This window comes from Eubalaena glacialis, chromosome 13, assembly GCF_028564815.1.
Source record: "Eubalaena glacialis isolate mEubGla1 chromosome 13, mEubGla1.1.hap2.+ XY, whole genome shotgun sequence".
In the NCBI taxonomy this organism is placed as follows: domain Eukaryota; kingdom Metazoa; phylum Chordata; class Mammalia; order Artiodactyla; family Balaenidae; genus Eubalaena; species Eubalaena glacialis.
In genome coordinates, this window is record NC_083728.1 from 13,241,269 (window position 1) to 13,250,151 (window position 8,883).

Genomic DNA, 8,883 nt, shown 5'->3' on the forward strand with positions numbered 1-8,883 from the left:
ACCTGCTCAGCTTTGCTCTGGATCCCTCCCCGTCTAACAGTCATCGGGTTCCCTCACACCCCATGCGGCCCCCAGCTCCGGGGTGAGAGCTTCCCCTTCCCGGGGGCGTTCCGGCTCACTTCAGCTCGTCTCCTCCTCTCACGCCCGCCAGCTGCTCTCTCTGCCCACATGTCCACCCTGCTATCCACATGGATCCGAATCCGTCCACTTGGCCCGCCGCCCTGCTCCCTGCCCCCTAGATCCCTGACCATCATCTCTTTGAGGATTGTTGTACAGAGTCCTCCCTGGTCTCCCTGCTTGGCCCTCGCTCCCTGCAGTCTGTTCTCCACCTTTGATCAGAGCGAACCTGTTAGAGGGACATCAGGTCACCCCAGTCCCCTGCGCGGGGCCCACCGTCTCCCCGCCTCGCTCCGTGCCGAAGCCCTTTCCATGGTGGACGAGGCCCACCTCACTCTGGCTCCCTGCGCCCCGGTCTCTCTCCCACTTGTCTTCCACTTTCCCTCTGCTCCTGTGGCACAGGCTTCCTGCTTTTCCCAGGAGGAGCCTCGGGGTCTTCATATTGGCTCTGCGCTCCCCGCTCTTTCCCCAGACACCCACCCGCCTTGCTCCCTCACCTCCTGAGCCCTTGCTCCAATGTCGCCTTCCCCCTGCTCTCCGTACAACCACAGCCCCTCCCTCCAGGACCACCCCTACCCCCTCCCAGCTCCATCTTTCACAGGACACTCACTGCCATCTGGCTGCTTTATGCTTTCCATCTGACTTAAAGCTGGATTCTTCCAGAAGCTGACCCTGAGCCTGGGTGTGATCAGCAGAATCAGGAGGCGATGCCAGGGATCCTGAGCAGGAGACGGAAGCAGGATGACCACCCTGACCCTGCTGGGATCCTGAGCAGGTGACCGGGGAGGGAGACGGAAGCAGGATGACCACCCTGACCCTGCTGGGAGCCTGAGCAGGTGACCGGGGAGGGAGACGGAAGCAGGATGACCACCCTGACCCTGCTGGGATCCTGAGCAGGTGACCGGGGAGGGGACGGAAGCAGGATGACCACCCTGACCCTGCTGGGATCCTGAGCAGGAGACCAGGAAGGAGACGGAAGGAGGATGACCACCCTGACCCTGCTGGGATCCTGAGCAGGTGACCGGGGAGGGGACGGAAGCAGGATGACCACCCTGACCCTGCTGGGATCCTGAGCAGGTGACCGGGAAGGAGACGGAAGCAGGATGACTACCCTGACCCTGCTGGGATCCTGAGCAGGAGACCGGGAAGGAGATGGAAGGAGGATGACCACCCTGACCCTGCTGGGAGCCTGAGCAGGTGACCGGGGAGGGAGACGGAAGCAGGATGACCACCCTGACCCTGCTGGGATCCTGAGCAGGTGACCGAGGAGGGAGACGGAAGGAGGATGACCACGCTGACCCTGCTGGGATCCTGAGCAGGAGACCGGGAAGGAGATGGAAGGAGGATGACCACCCTGACCCTGCTGGGATCCTGAGCAGGTGACCGGGGAGGGAGACGGAAGCAGGATGACCACCCTGACCCTGCTGGGATCCTGAGCAGGAGACCGGGGAGGGGACGGAAGGAGGATGACCACCCTGACCCTGCTGGGATCCTGAGCAGGAGATTGGGGAGGGGACGGAAGCAGGATGACCACCCTGACCCTGCTGGGATCCTGAGCAGGAGACTGGGGAGGAGACGGAAGGAAGATGACCACGCTGACCCTGCTGTGATCCTGAGCAGGAGACCGGGGAGGGGACGGAAGGAAGATGACCACCCTGACCCTGCTGGGAGCCTGAGCAGGAGACTGGGGAGGGGACGGAAGGAAGATGACCACCCTGACCCTGCTGGAATCCTGAGCAGGAGACCCGGGAGGGAGACGGAAGGAAGATGACCACCCTGACCCTGCTGGGAGCCTGAGTAGGAGACCACCGTGGGACGCCAGGCTCAGTCCTGCTGGCTGCCCCGGTAGACGGATTGGAACAGGCCTCAGAGGGGATGCACTAAGGGTGACGCAGCCGGGGAATGCTGCACCAGCTGCCTTCTGCATTCGCTGAAGGCTGCTTCCCAGGATGTCAGCTCCCAGCCACGTGGGCCCCTGCAGCTGGAGGCCTCAGAGGGAGAGGCTCAGGGGCAGCAAGAAGCCACCACAGGGCAAAAATGGGGAGGAACGAGGGGACATGCAGCGCCACTGTGTGCTACACTCACTGTCCTGGGCTGTCACTCGTTGTTGACTGTCTCCCCCTGTAGATCATGAGCTCCTGGAGCTGGGGTCTCTATCTGTTCTGTTCTCTGCTGCATCTCCAGGGAACTCAGCTGTGCCTGGCACATAGTTGGTCCTCCTGACATATGTGCAGAATGAATGAGTAAAGGCTCAGAAATCTGCCTCTTAGGCTGTAGAGCAGGAGATTGAGACTCTTTAAAAATCCCCAATTCTAGACTGAATGATCTGACTGTCATTTTGCAGACCTTACTCCCGTTGCTTTCTTGGCTGGTTCTGAGGCTGCTGCCATTTGTGGCCAAGTCTGCTTTCTCAACAGCAGCGGCGTTGCAGAGGGGCTTGGACCCACTGATAAAAGCTCCTGTTCCAGCGGGTGCTTGGCTGATGCCCTTTGATGATGTCACAGCCACAGATCCTGATGGCAGCTGTGAATGGTAACAGTCCCAATTACCCAGCCATCTCGCTTGATGGGGTGACCAAGAGCCCACAAATTGCTCCTGAGTGAGCCTCTCTAGTGACAGATTATTCTGAAACCAGCCCATCTGGTTTGATCCGGAGAAGAAAACAACAAATATATGTATTTTTCTTTTTTCCTTTTGATGGAGAAGTTGCAGTCATCTAGAAATCATTTCAAGGTCATCCAAATGCCTGAGACCCCGCGGACACAGACTCCTGAGCATTGTCTCCATCCTTGAAGGACAAGGTTCCATCTCTGCATCTCCAGCACCAGCACAGGGCCTGGCACGAGGCAGAGCTCAAAGCAGGGAGTGTCTGTTGACTGCCCAGTGAGGTCAGACAGGAGCCAGCCCACTGGCCTGTAGGACGTCCCACAGAATGGGTGAGTGTGACTGTTTCCCGATAGATTAAGGCTGAGATTTCTGCAGAGGGAGGCTCTGCCAAGCCCATCTCAGGGAGGGAGGCTCATAATGTCCGTTCATCTGTCATTGGGATGTCAGGTTTGAGTCCTTGGTTAAGGTGGTGTTCACCAGATGTCTCTGTTGTAATGGATCCTTTTCCCCTTTGTAATTGCTAAGTAACATACAGGGTGATACTTTGGGATCTTGTGTTCCCCAAAATGGTTTCCCCCAATGGTTTTGGTGCCCACTGATGGTCTGTACCTGAGTCAATTATTACATTTTCTAATTCTGTCATTCCTTACACATATCAGCTGGCATTATTCAGAAAGAATTGTCCCTGGCTTCAATCATCTTTTAATATCACTGTGAACTCATAGATTTTTAGAAAAATATTCAGTGTGTTCCTATCCATTTCCATACATTTTTTTATGCTCAAATATTTTTATATTGTCCAGGGGAGGCCTTTTGTCATAGCTTCTGACCTGTTCCCATCATCTCTGAGCACTTCCTGGATTCATGGTACAAAGCAACTGTCTGGAATCTTCAAAAAAGTCAACATTATACGAGACCAAATGATGGCACACTGTTCCATATTAAAGAGAATGAAAGAATCGTGACAACCAAATGCAGTGCGTGATCCTGAAATGAAAAAAACCCCACTAAATTTGGACTGTCAGATTATATTACTGTGTCAACATTAACTGTCATGAGTGTGAAAATGGTATTGATATTATGTAAGAAAATGTCTTTTTCCTTAGGAGATACACACTGCAGTGTTTAGAAATGAAATACGATCTCTGCACCATTGTCTCAAATCATTTAGCCAGAAAAGGAAAACTACATACACACACACACACACACACACACACACACAAGCATACACACACTATAAATAATGCCCACGGAGAGAGATGACCCACACGTGGCCTGGTATTGCCAGCTGGTGAATCTAGGTGAAGATTCTGTGAATGTTCACTGTATTACTCTAAACTTTTCTATAGGTTTGACATTAAAAAAAAAATAAGTTGGGAGAAAGAAAATAAAACATAGCAAAAAAAAAAAATTCAGAAGGGTTGGAATTGTGGTCAAGACTGTGGGCAGCTGGACTTTGAGCCCCCGTGTCCTAGGCTGAGGCTGATGCTATGACATGAGGAACTGGCCAGTTTTTTTTTTAACCTCCCAAGGATAACATCTAGACAGATTTGAAGAACAATTCTCTCTCTTATTCAAGAGAAAGAGCTAATGAGGAAAAGAGGGAGGGAGTGAAGCACTAAAGGCAGGAATTTGTTAATCAAACGTCTGAGCAGGCTCTCGTGTTAGTTCATTCCTCCTACATTATTTATGTAACTCCAATGAGAACCTTTAAAAGACCAGAGAATCAAGACGTAGAGAAGTCAGAAGCCTGTTTCCTAGTAAAAACCCATCATCTCAGATAAAGGTGCCAGTGAAGAAGTGTAATTAAACCAACTGGTCATAAGGAGAAAGGATCAAAAGCTAACCTGGACACAGAGATTTTTAAAATTCCGACTGCAGTTTATCTGTTTTTCAAAGAAATCTTTGTAGCAGGAAGGGTTGAGTCCTTTGGGCTGGAACATCGGTGGAGACACCCAGACCTCTCACCTAGGCTGAACCTTGGCCCCCAAGGGTGAGTCTGGGAAAGCTGGTATCGTCTCCTGGGCTTGATAACACGGTTTGTGATCAGGTAGCTCCTCCCCTTTGCTTCACAGCAGGAAAGGAAGCCAGTGGGGACGTGGCCTGCTGGGGTGAGCCCATGGGTGGGCAGTGGGTCTGGTTTGGGTGGCCTCCGGACCCCTGCCCAGTGCTGCATGGGATTCAAAACTCCACGAGCAGAAATTAAGGGGCTTCCTCCTCCATTTGAAAAGCTCCTAAGACTGTTAGGACTCACGCAGTTTTCTGCTTTCTACTGTATTACAATGTAGCGGCTGGCGTGTGAGAATCAGGCTGTTTTTATTTGGGGTGAACGGTAGGGATATGCTCCACCCTTCCCCGGCCCCGCCCCCGCTCCTGGCCACCCGCAGCTGCAGAAGGAAAGGACATGCTCGCCAGCCTAACCAGCATCCTGTGAAGACACTCCCTGATTGCGCTCTGGGAGAGAGAGAAGCAAATTAGCCAATCACGGCAGCTCTGCTAACGACTTCACATTCACGCAATTCGCTGTCTGCTTCCCACATGGACAAAGAAACTGAGAGAGGGACCAAATCAACATCTCAGAAAGAAAAAATATTTTTGATGAGCGAATTAAAACGAAAGATCTCTTGATTATTGAAAGCATATGAGGTCATTCTCACTCCAAGGCCAAAATCCAACAGCACCTTCGCAAACCAAAGTTTCTATCATTCCGTCAGGAAAATATTCATTCAGGGCATATGACATGTCAGGTGTGACATGAAAAAATCTGTGGAAAGTAGAACAAGGAGGATCTTAATCAAATAGTCAGATGTGGCAGATCTGACCCCTCTGTCCACACCTCCTGGTGTCTGGCGTCTCTTGAGATCCAGGTGACAACCATCCGGGGAGGGGACGGACGCCTGTGAATGTGTGTGAAAGCAGACTGAGCAGGCAGAGCCGGTTTGCAGGCTGTTGAAGCTTCACAAGGTGGTGGGTCCGACTGTGTGGTTTTTATTATAAATTTATTTATTTACTTTTGGCTTCTTTGGTACTTTGTTGCTGCGCATGGCTTTCTCTAGTTGCGGTGAGCGGGGGCTACTCTTCATTGCGATGCGCAGGCTTCTCATTGCGGTGGCTTCTCTTGTTGTGGAGCACGGGCTCCAGGCGCGCGGGCTTCAGTAGTTGCGGCATGTGGGCTCAGTAGTTGTGGCGCATGGGCTTAGTTGCTCCGCGGCATGTGGGATCTTCCCGGACCAGGGCTTGAACCCGTGTCCCCTGCATTGGCAGGCGGATTTGTAACCACTGTGCCACCAGGGAAGTCCGCCGACTGTGTTTTTGAAGCTCCTTTCTGAGGTTATGTCGTCTTGAGTGGCTCCTGTCCTCCCCTCCCCCCATGATAGTCCTAGACTGGGAGGAGTGACTGACCACTGGCTACACTGGGGACCAGAAGAGGTTTGGCCTCTGGGGTGGGGTGAACAGTCCAGGGAGCTGGTGGGGTGTGTGGGCAGTCTCCCTGCTGGCTCAGGTGCGGTTACACGGTGCTCCCTGGGAACGTGACAGTTAGGGCACACTGCCACCAACAGCTTGGGGGGCAGGTGACCAGAGGACCCCCACCCCCACCTGCTTCTCTGCCACGGTGATGACACGGCATGGGTTGGGATCTGTTGCTTGAATTGGAGTGAGGTACTGACTCTTCACTCTCGTCTGTTTTTTGTGTGTGCTTGGCCCTCAGAGGATAGGCCTATTTATTAAAAACTAGCACCGCCTTTTCTCGATTGATAGGTGAATTCAACTAGAGTCATAGGTCTGAGATCTTTGAACAACTTAGCGTCTGATTGCTCCTGAGGTAAATCATTTCAGCACCCGGGACAGCTCCTGATACATAGTGAGCCCTCAATGCATATCCGTGTACGGACTGAATATATGTCCTAGAACAAGGCCATGGGTTGCTTAGCGGACAGACGTTGAGGAGAATTTAGTTTCATTTTTTCTAGAAAAAGCCTTTAGTTTAGAAGAGGTGGTTGAGAGCAGGAACTCTGACAGTGCCAATTACTAGCTGGGCAACCTTCTTGTGCCTTAGTGTCCTTATCTGTAAAATGGAGGTAATAGTAACAGTATCCATGGTACAGACTACTGAGCAATTTAATATGTGTAGGGTACTGAGAACAGCACTTGCCGAAAGTAAATCCCAGGTACCTGTTTGTTAAATCACAAAATATTTGCTGTGGAGCTTTGGTACCCATTTTAATTGGATTTGTCTCAAATGGCTTTTTATCTGTTTCAATTGTCCTCAGATAATAAAGACCTCATGTCATTACATGTGGTCTTTGCGGGGAAGGAAACTCACCGTGGTGTCATGAGAGGTGCTTTGGGGGATCTGACCTGGGCCCTGGACCAGGATGTGGGGATGATGAGAGACACAGAAGGATCCTTCAAGGAAGTGACATTTCATCTGAGACATGATAGGTGAGCTGCAGGTAACTAGGTGAGGATTTGGGGTGGGGGTGGGGAAACATTCCAGGAAGAGGGAACAGCATGTGCAAAGGCCCTGAGGTGCTGGGAGCCTGGTATGTCCAAGGCCGGGACCCAGTGAACACAGAGGTGAGTGGTGGGAGGTGGGACTGGTGAGGGGCAGGGGCCTGGGAGTTTGGGCTCCATCCTAAGGGCTGTGGGCAGCTTCTGGAAGGTTTGAAACAGGGGTGTGACTGGGGTCATATTTGCCTCTTCGGATGTTTCCAGTTGTAACGGGAAGTTCTCCTTGTCTAGGGCTGTTCTTTTCCACCTCATTCCCCACCACAGCCTGCTTCATAGCTCAGAACCTGGGTGGGATGGCAGACCTCAGTTTTAGGGCCTTGGTCACAACTCAGGAGAAAATCAGAGAGATGGTCAGGAAATATGCAGAAAGGAGCTCTGGCATGGCCAGCAGGGATCTCAGAGTCAGTCAGCAGTGTATCTTGTTCTGGGACTGAGCCTGATGCAGGGCTTTGAGGAGAAGCCTCAGGACCACCTGGAATCACAGGGACCATGGTTGGGGGGACCGGCGAAAGGGTCAGAATGGAAGCCCCCAGTTTTGGGAGTGTCGGCTGGCGAGCACCAGCTGGCCGGGAGGTTTAGATCCCACTAAATTGCAGGTCTGCGTGGGGAGTGGGGAGACACAGGTGCATCTCTGTGCAAATACCTTCAGTGCCCATGGTTTACATCCCTGCAAAGTGTAAAATTATTAAAATTCCTAGAGCAGATAAACCCAATCCTCTCTGTTTCATCTGTGCTTATTGTGGGCTGGATTAACTATTTCATTAATTAACACAAGTAGCATTTGGAGTAAAAAAATAGAGAATTAACTAAAAATAGGTGAAGCTGTGGAATTCCATCACAAGGACGTTTATGAATAATTAACAGGCCGACGCAGGGCTGTTTGTCAGCGACACCCTCCCCCTCAGCCTGTCGCTTTTCCCTTCATGGCACAGGCAAGACTTTGTTTTCTAGCATGAAGAGTCTCTTAATTAAATCTCATTTGTCAAGAAGGCGAGATGTATTTGTGTTTCCTCCGGCTCCCATTGTTATAAACTTTGCAATGTTTTTTCTGAAAAATGCTCCATTTCGGCTTGAAAGAGCTGGGTTGTTGCTTTTTCTCTCTTCCACTGTAAAGAGGAAAAGCTACAAGTTCTTTGTCAGGTAATCAGTTATCCTCCTTAAAGGATCCCTGAAGTCATCACCTGAACATTATGGCTTCTGGAAAATAATAAAACGCCCACTTTAACATATTGTCTCATCAGAGTGATTTTGCCTCCCCCTCAGAGTCATAAAGCCTGTCAATTGCCTGTGTTAATGACCTCTGGCTCTAGATGTGGTCACTTCTGCCTGTCACTTCTGGGGTTTCGATGTTGACACTGTATCTCTCTTAGCTTCTCAGAAGCCCTGTAATGACGCCTCAATTAGTAATGTATCCTTCCCTTTCTCCATCTCACTCTAGTTGCTCCAATTTTTGTCTCTCGACATTACTGCCACCATGCGTGTCATCTGAACCTGTGTGTGGAGTAGGCAGGTCTCGAGTTCAAGATCCCTGGCGGGTAAACAACAATTGAAACAATTTCAAGTTCAGGGACATCGCCTGCAATCAACATCAACTACTCCATCAAGAAAAGAAGACCTTGCTATTGTTGGTGAGTAGCAGATAATTTA